Consider the following 16580-nt stretch of genomic DNA (forward strand, 5'->3'; position numbering starts at 1 on the left):
ACCAGATGGGCCACTATATTTCGTGAAAAAAAGTCCCCCCCTCTGTCAGCTCGGACCCGCCGGAAGTGCCTCCTTATTACACAAAACATGAATGCCCCCTGCTAGCTGGGACCCTCCTTGGTGGGAGGCTGACTTGTGGGCCTACTAAGTTGACGGGGACGGAGGGCTTTGTCAACTTAGTCAATATGAATGATTCTAGCTCCAGTGACCGTATGATGTCCATCCAACGGCCGTAGTGCTTCTTCAACCTCTGGTCGTCTTGCTCCAGCCGCCCAAAGCAGCACCGGTCGTGCCGCATGCTCCTGCCTCCCGTGGTCGGCTGTGCTGCCGCTGATGCCTCACCGCCCCTACTATTCCCAATGCTGGCCAGGCCCTGCAGCAACGGCAGCCTCACACCGTATCCGAACCAGTGAACCCTCATACTCCTCTCCGTGCGGGCTTCCACTATAGGGTCTTCCCCAGCTCCGCGTCGTCCCCTTTCTAGGCCTCATCGTCGTCCACCACCCTGGTGCTCTCGGTGCGGCGTGGTCAACGTGGTCAAGGAACGACTTCCATAGGAAGAGTACTGTACGTGGAGAGGCTGACAGCTGGGTTCACGGTGGCCGCAAGGAAGTGCCTCCTTATTACGCGCAAAATAATTATTCCTCCACCTGACAGCAGGGACCCACCGGACGGGCCACCGTATTTCGTGAAAAAAAAAACGTTTCCCCCCTGACTGCTGGGACCCACCAGCTACATCTTCACACACAAGGAAGTGCCTGACAGTCGGGACCCACTTGGTTGAAGCGTACGTAGCGTTGTCATTCTGGTCGCGAACGTGTACGTACATACTGGTCGATGTAGACGCGCACATGTCATAGTAGAGGCGCGCACCTAGCATGTACACATACGTACAGCGGCCAGGGTGCAAGAAAGTAAATACGGCCACGTACATACATACGGGCGGGGTCTCGAACGCTTACTCGCGCATACGTATAGCCAAAGCTCGTGTACATGGCTGGGTCGGAACGGAGAAACTGCGTCGTCCTCATGTTCATGGGGAGCCAACCGGCTGGGTTGGAACGGAATGCGTCGTCATGTTCATCGGGAGGGATTGGACGGAACAGCCGACGAAAACAAGGCCTGGCGTACCACACAAACGGAGGAAACGGCCTTGTGTTCGACCGACCACGGTCGAAACGGGATACTGTTCATCGGGAGGGGTCTGGCGTACCGCAAAACGGAGGGAACGGACTTCTGTTGGACCTCTTATGGTCGAAACGGGGTCCTGTTGATCGGTAGGGGTGTGGCGTACCGCAAAACGGAGGAAACATACCTGTGTTTGAGTGCTACGGTCGAAACGGGGGTCTTGTTCATCGGGAGGGGTGTGGCGTACCGCAAAACGGGACTCCACGGGATATTGTTCATCTCCACCGTCGACCTCCTCCAGCTCCACGAGCTACTGTTCATCCACCGTTGACCTCCACCAGCCTCAACCTACGACTGTTCATCCACGGACTCCTGTTCATCCAGCCTCCACCGGGCGCTACTCCACCGGCTACTGTTCAACCAGCCCTCTCCATGGGCTCTTGTTCAACTACCCCTCAACGGGCTACTGTTCATCCAGCCCTCCACTTTCTACTGTTCAACCAGCCCTCCACGAGGTTGTCCTGTTCATCCAGCCCTCCACAGGGTCCTGTTCATCCAGCCCCAACCGGCTCGATCGATCGGGGTCCTGTTCATCAAGAGGCAACACCACGGGGTCCTGCTCATCCACTCCCATCGGGAACTGATCATCCAACCCCCCCCCCAACAACGCTCGTTGTTCATCAAGGGAAGGAGGCAGCAGGGTTCGATCGGCTTCAATTAGCAGCAGTAGGGAAGGAATCGCTCAATCGCTTGGGTTCAGTAACACGTAGCCTGCAGTGCAATCGCTCGGTTTCAGTTAGAGCCCAACACCTTGCACCCATGCACATACGGTACGAGATAAACGCGCATCGCTCATCCCCCAACCACCCACAATAACCGGGAACTCCCCGATATTTTCCTCGCCTTCGCTTCTACCACGGGTTTTTTCGTCATGGACGGCCCAAAGAATGTCACGCAGCTGCGTCTCCAGCCCGCCCAGGACGAAAAGCCCAATTTTTGTCATGATTTTTTGTCATAGAAGTAGGAGCCCACTGATACGTCTCCAACGTATCTACTTTTCCAAACACTTTTGCCCTTGTTTTGGACTCTAACTTGCATGATTTGAATGAAACTAACCCAGACTGACGCTGTTTTCGGCAGAACTGCCATGATGTTGTTTTATGTGTAGAAAAGAAAAGTTCTCGGAATGTCCTGGAAATCCACGGAGGCACTTTTCAGAATTAATAAGAATTTTTGGCGAAAGAATCAAGGCCAGGGGGCCCACGGGCTGTCCATGAGACAGGGGGGCGCCCCCCCTAGGGCGCGCCCTCCTATCTCATGGGCCCCCTGGACACCTCCCGACCTCAACTCCAACTCCATATATACCGTCTCGGGGAGGGAAAAAATCAGAGAGAAAGTTTCATCGCGTTTCACGACACGGAGCCGCCACCAAGCCCTAATCTCTCTCGGGAGGGCTGATCTGGAGTCTGTTCGGGGCTCCGGAGAGGGGGATTCACCGTCGTCGTCATCATCAACCATCCTCCATCACCAATTTCGTGATGCTCACCACCGTGCGTGAGTAATTCCATCATAGGCTTGCTGGACGGTGATGGGTTGGATGAGATTTACCATGTAATCAAGTTAGTTTTGTTAGGATTTGATCCCTAGTATCCACTATGTTCTGAGATTGATGTTGCTATGACTTTGCTATGCTTAATGCTTGTCACTAGGGCCCGAGTGCCAGGATTTCAGATCTAAACCTGTTATGTTTTCATGAATATATGTGTGTTCTTGATCCTATCTTGCAAGTCTATAGTCACCTATTATGTGTTATGATCCGACAACCCCGAAGTGACAATAATCGGGATACTTCTCGGTGATGACCATAGTTTGAGGAGTTCATGTATTCACTATGTGCTAATGCTTTGTTCCAGTTCTCTATTAAAAGGAGGCCTTAATATCCCTTAGTTTCCGTAAGGACCCCGCTGCAACGGGAGGGTAGGACAAAAGATGTCGTGCAAGTTCTTTTCCATAAGCACGTATTACTATTTACGGAATACATGCCTACATTACATTGATGAATTGGAGCTAGTTCTATATCACCCTATGTTATAACTATTGCACGAGGAATCGCATCCGACATAATTATCCATTATTGATCCATTGCCTACGAGCTTTTCACATATTGTTCTTCGCTTATTTACTTTTCCATTGCTACTGTTACAACTACTACAAAAACCCAAAAACATTTATCTTTACGTTTGCTACCGCTACTATTATTATCATACCCCTTTTAATACTAAACACTTTGCTGCAGATACTAAGTTATCAAGGTGTGGTTGAATTGACAACTCAACTGCTAATACTCAAGAATATTCTTTGGCTCCCCTTGTGTCGAATCAATAAATTTGGGTTGAATACTCTACCCTCGAAAGTTGTTGCGATCCCCTATACTTGTGGGTTATCGAGACTAATTTCTGGCGCTGTTGCCGAGGAGCATAGCTCTATTCTCTGAGTCACTTGGGATTTATATCTGTTGATCACTATGAAGAACTTGAAAGACGATCGAACTAGTATTTTTCCCTCAACTACGAGGGGAGGTAAGGAACTGCCATCTAGCTCTGCACGAGATTCTCCTTCCGTTATAAGTAAGCTTGCAACACCTAAACCTGCTACTGCAATGAATTCTGATATGTCGCATGTTATTGATGATGCCACTTCTGCTATGCATGATGAAACTACTTCTGTGCATGATACTACTTTGCCATTAGGTGAATTTCTAGATGAACAACTTGCTAGATTTAGGGGGAATGAAAATAATGAAGAACCTATTATTGATGATAGTGATGATGAAGGTCCCCCCAATGATTATGTTTTACCTGTTGTTCCTAAGGGTTATGTTATGCATGAAACAGCTGCTATGGAAATTCTTGCTTGTAATGATAGAAATGATCTTAAGAAATTATTAGCTAAATGGAAGCAACAGTCTCTTAATGCTAGAATGAAACCCGATCCTGCTTTTGCTACTTCACCTATCTGTGTTACTGATAAGGATTATGAATTCTCTGTTGATCCTGATATTATTACTTTAGTTGAATCTGATCCTTTTTATGGCCTTGAATCTGAAACTGTTGTGGCACATCTTACCAAGTTGAATGATATAGCCACCCTGTTTACTAATAATGAGAAGTCTCGTTATTTATATATTCTTAAGATATTTCCGTTCTCATTAAAGGGTGATGCTAAGACTTGGTATAATTCTCTTGCTCCTGGTTGTGTGCGTAGTCCCTAGGATATGATTTATTACTTCTCTGCTAAATATTTCCCTGCTCATAAGAAACAAGTTGCCTTGCGAGAAATATATAATTTTGTGCAAATCAAAGAAGAGAGTCTCCGACAAGCTTGGGGGAGGCTTCTCCGGTTACTTAATGCTTCGCCTGATCATCCTCTTAAGAAAATGAAATACTTGATATCTTTTATAATGGACTAACCGATGCTTCCAAGGACTACTTGGATAGTTGTGTTGGTTGTGTTTTCAGGGAAAGAACAGTCGACGAAGCTGAAATACTATTGAATAATATGTTGACTAATGAAAATAATTGGACTCTTGCCGAGCCAGTTCCTGAAGTAATTCCTGAACCAATTGAGCCAACTCCTGAGCCTATTCCTAAACCCACTCTGAAGAAGAGAGGTGTTTTATTTCTCAGTCCTGAAGATATGCAAGAGGCAAAGAAATCAATGAAAGAAAAAGGTATTAAAGCTGAAGATGTTAAGAATTTACCTCCTATTGAAGAAATACATGGTCTTAATTTACCGCCTGAAGAACCACATTGTCTTGATAACCCGACACAGGTAGTAAAGGTAAATTCTCTCTATAGATATGATAAAGTTGAAGTACCTTCTACTAAATTTCATAGCCCATGCTTAGATGAATTTGATGACTTTATGGCTAGACAAGAAAGTTTTAATGCTTATGTTGGTATAGAGTTCAAGAATAATGCTTTTGAGATAGGACGCGTAGGTGATAATCTGGCTAGAGTTAAAGATGAACTTCACCGCGTTAGCAAATATGCTTCTATGGTTGCTACCCAAGCTGAGCAAGTACTTAAAGCTCAAAATGATTTGCTTGAGGAATTGAATAATAAAAATGACCTTGCTGTTAGAGTGGCTACTAGAACTGGTAGAATGACTCGGGAACCTTTGTATCATGAAGGCCACCCTAAGAGAATCGAGCAAGATTCTCAGAGAAACAATTTAGAGGCACCTAGTTCTTCTAAAAAGAAGAAGAAGAAAAACGATAGAACTTTGCATGCTTCTAGTGAACCTACTGTAGACACACCTGAGAATCCCAACGATATTTCTATTTCTGATGCTGAAACACAATCAGGTGATGAACATGAACCTAGTGATAATGTTAATGATAATGTTCATGTTGATGCTCAACCTAGCAAAGGCAATGATGTAGAGATTGAACCTGATGTTGATCTTGATAACCCACAATCAAAGAATCAACGTTATGATAAGAGAGATTTTGTTGCTAGGAAGCACGGTAAAGAAAGAGAACCATGGGTTCAGAAACCCATGCCCTTTCCTCCTAAACCATCCAAGTCAAAGGATGATGAGGATTTTGAGCGCTTTGCTGAAATGATTAGACCTATTTTCTTACGTATGCGCTTAACTGATATGCTTAAGGTAAATCCTTATGCTAAATATATGAAGGATATCATTACAAATAAAAGAAAGATACCGGAAGCTGAAATTTCCACCATGCTTGCTAATTACACTTTTAAGGGTGGAATACCAAAGAAACTTGGAGATCCGGGTGTTCCAACTATACCATGCTCCATTAAAAGAAATTATGTTAGAACCGCTTTATGTGATCTTGGAGCCGGTGTTAGTGTTATGCCTCTCTCTTTATATCATAGACTTGAATTGAATAAGTTGACACCTAGTGAAATATCTTTGTAAATGGCTGATAAATCAACTGCTATACCTGTCGGTATTTGTGAGGATGTGCCTGTTGTGGTTGCAAATGTCATTATATTAACGGACTTTGTTACTCTTGATATTCCCGAGGACGATAGCATGTCTATTATTCTTGGTAGACCTTTTCTTAATACTGCAGGGGCTGTTATTGATTGCAACAAAGTCAATGTCACTTTTCATGTTAATGGTAATGATCATACTGTACACTTTCCGAGGAAACAATCTCAAGTTCATAGCGTCAATTCTATTGAAAAGTTTCCAACTATCATTTTTGGAGGTTTTGAATTTCCTCTCCCTACTATCAAGAAAAAGTATGATATTCTTATTGTTGGGGATTTTCATATCCCCGTTGAGTTAACTTAGTGTTATTCGAAATTTCTCCGGTTCCGTGTTATTTAGAATGAGTTTGTTAACAAGACTTGATCAACCTTGTTAGTGGGTTCATTTTGATGATCATGTGATGGATGAAACTAGAAGGCACAACCTTCTGTACCCTCCTTTTACTTTCTATTATTTAGATTAAATAAAGCAAAAATAGTATTATCCGTCTGTTTTCTGAATTATCCGTGCATTAAAAAATAGTCTGAAAATAAAAGTGCTCCAAATGCCCTGCAAATTTAGTATGATTTTTTCTGGAATATTTAAGGATTTTAGGCGCTGAAAACACTACAAAAGGGGCAAGCATCAGGCCACGAGAGAGGGCCCCCCTGTAGGGCGTGCCCCCTGTCTCATGGGCCCCTGGTGAGTCCCCTCCACTTATGCCAGCACCCACACACTTCATCTTCTACCCAAAAAAATCCCCATCCAGCTCAAGCACGAGTTCTAGCTCGTTTTGCTGCGATTTTCGATCTCTTAGCTCAAAGCTCCATTCGCAAAACTGCTTTGGGAGATTGTTGCTTGGTATGTGACTCCTCCATTGGTCCAATTAGTTTTTGTTCTAGTGCTTTATTCATTGCAAATTTTTGCTACATAGGTGACCATGTTCTTGAGCTTGCATGTTAAATTTTTGAGGTCCCAAGCAATTCCAATGCATGATATAGGCTCTAGGCACTTGTAGGAGTAGTTGCTATCAATCTTGTTTAGTTTTATTCACTTTTATTTTGAAGTTACTAAAATTTAAGAAATTTTCAGAAAATGTTAAGGAGGTTCTTTAAAGGCTCTTCTAGCCAAAGCTCTAAGGAAAAACAAGACAAAGAGAAGAAAAAACCCAAGTATAATCTTCCTCGCTTAGCGGAAGTACGGTCATGTGAATGGCCGTGTGACGATTTCTTGAAAGAAGCCGGAATTCATGAAGACTTTTATGCTTTAATCAGGACTGCAGGCCTCACCGGTTTCATGAACGACCGAATCGATCAGTATCTCTTACTTACCAATACTTTCGTGCAAAACTTTTATTATTATCCTAAGAAGTCACCGCCTGCAGTATCATTTCATTTATATGATGAATTCAGAGAAATGTCTTTACGTGATTTTTGCGCGGTGTGTAGGATACCTTATGAGGGAGAATTAGAGGAGCCCCATCGTGAAGATGTGGATGGTTTTGTTAAAACTATTGTTGTAGAAGAGCCAAAGAAGGGATCTAAGGCAAAAGTCTCTAGCACACACTTTCCTGTTTTACGCTACTTTGCCATATTTGCTAGTAGATGCTTGATTGGTCATGGGAATAGTGGAAACTTGAGCATTCCAGATATTATTATTCTTCAACATGCTTTGCTGGGAGACAATGCTTTTAGTATGGGTGTCGTCGTTGCTAAACGGCTAGCCCTGAATCGTACAAAAGGCCCCATATTTGGAGGTATCTATGCTGCACGTCTTGCTGAACATTTTCAGATACCCATTAGGCACCTTGAGGAGGAGACAAAATTACCTCCTCATATTTTAGATTACAAGAGCATGGTAGCACACAAGTTTATTGTTGACAACGAAGAGAAGATGCTCTTGTATAGACTTAGATTCAATAAGAAACACTTTGAGTTTATTATTCTGCCTGCACCTTTGTTATTTGACTTGCTTGCAGAAAATCGCCTTGTTACGCCGAAAGCGGTGAACAACCATCTAGCCCAAGCTTTTACTCCGGAACCTGAATTGGACCCTTATCGTGCATCATCTGTCCAGTGGGATCCGGAGATGACCAGCCAGTGGTATCCTGATTACACCTCCCACTACACCGGGGAGAGTAGTGGCGGTCCTTGGTATTAGACCAACTTAGGCCATAATCCTAAGCTTGAGGGAGTACGTATTTCTCACCGACTTTACATTCATGTTCACACACTAGTCGTCGGTACTCACACTCTTCCATTGTATTATCCATGTTAGTTTAAATTTCTTTTTCTAGTTTTCTTCTTGTGTGTTTGTTAAACCTTAAGAAAAACCAAAAATTAGTTAGTTTAATTTCCTTTCTTGTAGTAGAAATTAAAATGAAAAACCCAAAAATATTTCTCGTTCTTCTTTTACTTGTTGGGAGCTTTCCCGTGTAAATAGTTTTATTTTCTTTTCTTTCTTTTGGGAGTCGAGAAGACTATATTGAAAATGCTTAGTGGCTCTTATATGCATGATTGTTTATTTAACTTAGAGCCCATATTACTTGTCTTCTCTCTTGAGTTGAATGCTTGCAGATTCCAGCTTAGTCCAATGCACGTGCACTCTTATTATTATACACATCGTTCGGTCGTGCAAGTGAAAGGCAATAATGATGATATATGATGGACTTATTGGGATGAGAAAAGCTGGTATGAACTCAACCTCTCTTGTTTTTGTAAATATGATGATTCATCGTTCTTGAGTCAGCTATTATGAAGTAAACATATTTGCAATGACATTTAGAGATTATAGTTGCTTGTGTCATGCTTGATTAGCTATGAGTTATAATGGTTTACCTTGCATGCCAACATGCTATTAGAATGATTATGATGTGGTATGATGGGATGGTATCCTCCTTTGAATGTATTAAGTGACTCGACTTGGCACATGTTCACGCATGTAGTTGAATCAAATCAACATAGCCTTTATGTTCATGGTAGATTATATCCTACTCATGCTTGTACTCGGTGTAAATTAATTTTAATGCATATTTACGACTGTTGTCGCTCTCTCAGTTGGTCGCTCCCCAGTCTTTTGCTAGCCTTCACTTGTACTAAGCGGGAATACTGCTTGTGCATCCAAACTCCTTAAACCCCAAAGTTGTTCCATATGAGTCCACTATACCTTCCTATATGCGGTATTTACCTGCCGTTCCAAGTAAATTTGTATGTGCCAAACTCTAAACCTTCAAATGAAATTCTGTTTTGTATGCTCGAGCAGCTCATGTTTCCACTAGGGCTGCCTATATCTTCCATGCTAGGTGGGTTATTCTCAAGAGGAGTGGACTCCGCTCCTCATTCACGAGAAAGGGTCGGTAATCGGGATGCCCAATCCCATGATCCAAAAAGATCAAAGCAAATCAAAATAATTAAACAAAACTCACCTAGGGCTGTTGTATGTTGGAGGCCCTCGTTGTTTCGAGCAAGCCATGGATTGATGCTTGTTGGTGGTTGGGGGAGTATAAACCTTTACCATTCTGTTTGGGAACTGCCTATAATGCATGTAGTATGGAAGATACAGCCATCTCATAGTTGTTGCGTTGACAGCGAAAGTATGCCGCTCAAAATGTTATTCAATCTCTATTTTAAAATTGAGCTCTGGCACCTCTACAAATCCCTGCTTACTTCTGCGAAGGGCCTATCTATTTACATTTATGTTGAGTCATCATCCTTCTTATTAAAAGCACCCGCTGGAGAGCACATTGTCATTTGCATTCATTATTATTGGTTTATATTGGGTATGACTTGAATGGATCTCTTTTACCATGAATTACAATGTTTAGTCAGTCCTTGATCTTTAAAGGTGCTCTGCATTTATGTTTTACGGTCTCAGAAAGGGCTAGCGAGATACAATTTTGTTATATCATGTTATGATTATTTTGAGAAAGTGTTGGCATCCGAGTTTTATTATTATAGCTCGCTAGCTGATTATGTTATTGATATGAGTAATTGTGAGACCTATGTGTTATTGTTAGTATGGTTAGTTCATCATATTTGCTGAAACTTGAATGCTGGCTTTTCATGTTACAACAACAAGAGCAAACAGAGTTTGTAAAAGTTTTTCTTTATCACTTTCAGTTTATCAACTGAATTGCTTGAGGACAAGCAAAGGTTTAAGCTTGGGGGAGTTGATACGTCTCCAACGTATCTACTTTTCCAAACACTTTTGCCCTTGTTTTGGACTCTAACTTGCATGATTTGAATGAAACTAACCCGGACTGACGTTGTTTTCAGCAGAACTGCCATGATGTTGTTTTATGTGTATAAAAGAAAAGTTCTCGGAATGTCCAGGAAATCCACGGAGGCACTTTTCAGAATTAATAAGAATTTTTGGCGAAAGAATCAAGGCCAGGGGGCCCACGGGCTGTCCACGAGACAGGGCCCCCCCCCTAGGGCGCGCTCTCCTATCTCGTGGGCCCCCTGGACACCTCCCGACCTCAACTCCAACTCCATATATACTGTCTCGGGGAGAAAAAATCAGAGAGAAAGTTTCATCACATTTCACGACACGGAGCCACCGCCAAGCCCTAATCTCTCTCGGGAGGGCTGATCTGGAGTCCGTTCGGGGCTCCGGAGAGGGGGATTCGTCGCCGTCGTCATCATCAACCATCCTCCATCACCAATTTCATGATGCTCGCTGCCGTGCGTGAGTAATTCGTCGTAGGCTTGCTGGACGGTGATGGGTTGGATGAGATTTACCATGTAATCAAGTTAGTTTTGTTAGGGTTTGATCCCTAGTATCCACTATGTTCTGAGATTGATGTTGCTATGACTTTGCTATGCTTAATGCTTGTCACTAGGGCCCGAGTGCCATGATTTCAGATCTGAACCTATTATGTTTTCATGAATATATGTGTGTTCTTGATCCTATCTTGCAAGTCTATATTCACCTATTATGTGTTATGATCCGACAACCCCGAAGTGATAATAATCGGGATACTTCTCGATGATGACCGTAGTTTGAGGAGTTCATGTATTCACTATGTTCTAATGCTTTGTTCCTGTTCTCTATTAAAAGGAGGCCTTAATATCCTTTAGTTTCCGCAAGGACCCCGCTGCAACGGGAGGGTAGGACAAAAGATGTCTTGCAAGTTCTTTTCCATAAACACGTATGACTATTTACGGAATACATGCCTACATTACATTGATGAATTGGAGCTAGTTCTATATCACCCTATGTTATAACTATTGCATGAGGAATCGCATCCGACATAATTATCCATTATTGATCCATTGCCTACGAGCTTTTCACATATTGTTCTTCGCTTATTTACTTTTCCGTTGCTACTGTTACAACTACTACAAAAACCCAAAAACATTTATCTTTACGTTTGCTACCGCTACTATTATTATCATACCACTTTTGCTACTAAACACTTTGCTGCAGATACTAAGTTATCTAGGTGTGGTTGAATTGACAACTCAACTGCTAATACTCAAGAATATTCTTTGGCTCCCCTTGTGTCGAATCAATAAATTTGGGTTGAATACTCTATCCTCGAAAGTTGTTGCGATCCCCTATACTTGTGGGTTATCACCCACCACATCTATGATGATACCGGTTTTTGTCACAATTATCATCATAGAAGTGTCATAAGTATGACAGGAAAAAAATTCGCTCGGCCCAAAATGTCACGGATGTGTCTTTTTTTGTAGTGATGTGGCTTGAATTAATCTGATGAATCTGCAATGTGCTTATTTTTCATGGACATATTTTACTGATAGCATGTGAACCCTTACTTAACCTGATGACTAACTACCTTATATGTGTTGCAGGGAAACAATATAATGGGAGGCACTGAGGTTTACAGTCGAGGTTAGCACGTGCATGGTCCGTTGTCTAATAGCACATTATTGTGCAATTGCAGGAACCATTCTAATACTTAGGTTTTTAACAATTTGGTCTTGCACATGTAGGTCCTGCTGTCAGAGGTTTTGACCCACTGTTCGACCCCTTTTGCATATGGGGAAATGAGTTGTCCATAAATATCAATCAAGTCAAGAAACTCAGAAAGATTCTTAGGATAAAGAAATTGGCGACAAAAAACAACAAGATCTTTGTCTGCACAATGAAGAAGACATCAGTTCACTACATGATGGTACTAACTATCATACCTTGTCTTTTTTTATTCCTTTGCCCCATTTACAATATAGAGAAGATATTTATGCACATCCTTGTTTTTAGGCCTTTCCAAAACAGTTCACTGATGATTACCTCTCAAACCACCTGTATGGACAGGAGGCCAGGAAGGTATTCATACAACATCCACGGTTCAATATTGAAGTGTTCCTGAATAGGACGAAGAATGGACGGTCAATCATCCACGGGCACTGGCCTAAAGTTGCAAAGACCTTCAATATCAATGAAGGCTCAATATTCGCCTTCCACTTCAGCAGTTTTCTCGATGAGATGCATCTGTCTATATACCATCTATGATGCTAATTTCGAAAGGTTCTAGATGTTGCATGTGAAACTTGGTGCTGGTGCAATTGTGTAATGGGGAGTTGAGTGCTGAAGCTATATCATGTTGTACTCTGATGTATTTCAATTATAAAATCCTGCTTCCTTAATATGGGAATGAAATATATTATGTTTTTAATATGAATGTCAATTAGATTAATAAATGGATTATTAATAATAGGGAAATTAGCCTGCTAATTGATTTTTGCTATTGCAAACGGTTATTGAGAAAATACCGTGGACGATGACCTAAGGCAACGCACACAGTTTCTAGGAATAAACCATGTTGGATCGATGAACAATCACACACGATATTCTCTTCAAAACTGTTTGCGTTAGGCCACCTTGCGCAAACGTTTACCGCATAAAAACTGTGTGTGATGGATAGCCTTTGCCACACAGTTTCTTCTACGCACCGTGTGTGATGCATTCAATAACGCAAATGATAAAATTTTTAATATTGTGTGCGATGGGAATGCCATCACAAATGATTTAACGTAGAAAATTATGTGTGATGTACCTACGAACGAAAACGTTTTCCTTGCAGCGACTGTGTGGGATGTATATAGGAACGGAAACATTTCGCGGGGACTAACTGTGTGGGATGTACTTACGACCGGAAATGATTTCGCATGTATAGTGTTTTTTAGCACTACTGTATGTATAACCATATTTGGTCGCTCGCCGGTCGCACACGACCTTATTTTGCCGAGCGTGTGTGCCAGGAGGGCATATCCCCGACGGTTTCTGGGTTGTGTGGGAAGGACCCCTAATCGCCCACACTCACTAGTCAACGGTTCCAAATACCGTCGCGAAAAGGGGTTTCAAACCGTTTGTATAGCACCAACACGTACCGATGCATTAAGAGGCCGAAGAGCAAATCAAGCCCCCAATGGGCCCAATGGCACAGTAGCTATTAAAGGGTCGTATCTGTTATGGGTCATAATTTGGCCCAAGAAATGAAAGTCAGTTAACGGGCCGGATCAGGTATGGGCCGTAATGGGGCCCAAACTATTGCAGGCTGTTAACGGGTCTGATCTGATATGAGCCGTAAACTGGCCCAGAATATTGTAGTCATTTAATGGCCCGTATCTGATGTGGGCTATAATTTGGTCCAGAAAATGTTAGGCTGTTAACAGGCCGGCCCATTAGATCTCACGAAATCTTGTGGGCCTATTCCTGGGCCGACTTTTAAACCTATATGGGCCTCTATTGGGCCGTCCCATGTGTCAACGTTTAATTAGCGATTCTTGTCAAATGGACGGTTGACATCTGTCCTAACACTAAGCCGACACGTGGATCATCGGTGAACGAGAATTTTACATGTAGAAAATCGCCATTGATCTGGGTTGTTAACGGGTTATCAGATCCAAACCGGAACCCGGTAGCTTAACGACGACCCATTACGGTGGATGCCACATGTCGGTTACCCTTGAGGAAAGCACTTCTATGACGCGCGATTTATCGTCATGGAAGTGGACACTTCTATGATGATAATTTGGGTAATGTCATGGAACACTTCTACGACAGCACAGGTATGACTATCTTGATTCTGTCATAAAATCGTCATGGTTGTACATGCATGATAGAAAACGTGACCTACTGTGACAAACACGTATCATCACAGAAGTGCATTTTTTTTGTAGTGCACTCACAGGGCGGCCCTTGATGCTCTCAGAGGGTCACACAAAACTTGTTGCACTCTTCTTGTATGACCTTCCAACGCTTTGAGAGGGACACCCAACCACGCGTGCTCTTCATCTTGTACGGGTGAACTTCTTGCGTTCATGGAATTGGCGATTGAACTCCCAACCAAAAGCTTGATCCCTTTTGCTCGGTGCCGATCTTGGGATCTTGTCCAATATCTCTCCGACATTCACAAAGGAGTTTGTCCTCATCCTTTGTGTATGCCTTCGTCTGAATGCTTCGGTGCTTCTTGTTTGCATTGGCTTGGGTGGCGAGCTCGTCGGGAAACAAAGGCTCCCCCTCGATGTCCACTTTATCTTCTTCCTCTAGGACGGAGTCGTCCAGGAACTCGTGGCCTGGCGGGAACATGTTGTTCATGCCACCATGGGCTTGCGTGAAGAGGTCGGTCGTGCTAACGTGCCCTGCCGTGAAAGTGTCGCAACCGTCTTGGCTTTGGGTATCGTCGGGATCGAAGGCCGCACCACCCGTGCCGCCCTAAAAATGATGTTCACCATGATGAAACGATTGGCCCTATCATCCTCCGTCGTTGTCGACGTTGTGTCGAACAGATTGTGGGCGTTGGGACGCATGTCGGCAGGGATCTCACGCGACCGCTTCCTTTGGCCCTAGGTGGACGACCTCCGGCCACCGGTGTGGCATTGAAGTCGATGGCCATGGCCGCGGGCGTGTTCGATGTGATCATGCTTGACTCCGGGGAGTAGTCCACGGGAGAGGTAGAGAAATGGGAGGCCTACGGTTGAGTATGGAAGTCATGCGTCTGTGACATGGTGGACGTGCGCGGCGACTTTGGTTGTAGCCGACGGGACTGCTGACGAGCCCGTGTTAGCCGCGACCATGGTGGCAGTGACGAGCCCGTGCTGGTCGGGCCATCGTTGAACCCTTGGTAGAGGAGGGCATGCTGCATGGCCGTAGCGATGAGGACCTTGTTCTCCGTGATGGTGGCATCCTGTTGGGTGGCGGCGGCCGCTACTTCTAGCTCGTCGGCCTGCACCTACCTCTGGCCAGCTCTCTTGGCCGACTGAACGGCCCGTTGTGCATCCATCATCACCTTCTTGGGCTTGGGCACCGCCGCCTTTTTGCGTGTGTGGGGCTTGTCGACGGTGGAGGCGAGGCCGGCGGCGACGTCAAGGTTCGACACTTCGTCCATGGCGAGCGGCCGAGAGGTTTTTGGGAAAGGAAGGGGTATGAAGGTGGATGCGCCACCGACTGGCGAGCTAGGAGAAAGACAAGGGAGGGCGTCGCGTGCGTCCGCGTCATTGCAAACCCGCCCAAATTTAAGCCTGAAATGGATCACGCATCGACAAAAAAATGTACTCTCATCCGTTTGCGTCGACGCGTTGGGCTGCGTATTATATCCGTTTCAATTCAAACGAACACAGGCGAATAGTTTGGGTTGACGCGTAGAAGTTGCTCTAAGACGAGCTTTCGACGTAGCTTTGCCGTTGTGACTTGTCGCTCCTCCCTCTTAGCAAGAAGCAAAAGCACACCATAAATTGAGTATATAAAATAATAAAGACCATGCCAGGAATTTCCTGAAAAAGAATCCGGCGAGTAATGAACCTCCACTGCCCCGGCGACCGACCGATATAGGCTGCGTCGATCGGGTCGGTTGGCGCTTGCCAGTACTAAGGGATCTCCAACACCGGCCCTCATATCGCCCGCATACGTTTGTACCATGTGGTCCGGACCCGGATACCATCCAACGCGGGCTTGTATCGATGTGCGACGTAGTTCAGACCATGATTTCCCCGCAAACCGGAACCAAATGTAGGGTTTTTTTCGGAAGTTTGGACACGCTAAAGGTCTCACTCCGACCTTTCTGGCCACCCAAAAGGAAGATGGAGCCCGCATTTTGTAGGAACTCGCATTGTTTCCGTGCTAAAATCCCCCACTCTCTTCTTTCATCCCCCACCACTCTCCACCCAATTCCCGTCCTTTTCTTCCACCCTCTCCTTCCTTCCGTCGCTGACGCATGGAATCAGAGGAGAACTTGTCGGAGATGGAGGTGGTGGCGGTGCTAGAGTATCCGAGCATCATGCTCGCCCAGAAGATCAACTCGACTACGCGGCAAACTTGCCGCGTGAAAGCAGAGGCAGCAAAGGAGGAGAATCTCAAGAAACAGATGGCCGCCGGTAGGCATGCGGGTGGCGTCAGTCATGGCGAACATCGCGATGGCAGGCGCGGTGCAAGGAGAAGAGGGCGAAGTGAGAAGGTGCGGCAGCCAAGTTGGCGGAGAGGTT

The sequence above is a fragment of the Triticum aestivum genome, chromosome 2B (assembly GCF_018294505.1).
Source record: "Triticum aestivum cultivar Chinese Spring chromosome 2B, IWGSC CS RefSeq v2.1, whole genome shotgun sequence".
Lineage (NCBI taxonomy): Eukaryota > Viridiplantae > Streptophyta > Magnoliopsida > Poales > Poaceae > Triticum > Triticum aestivum.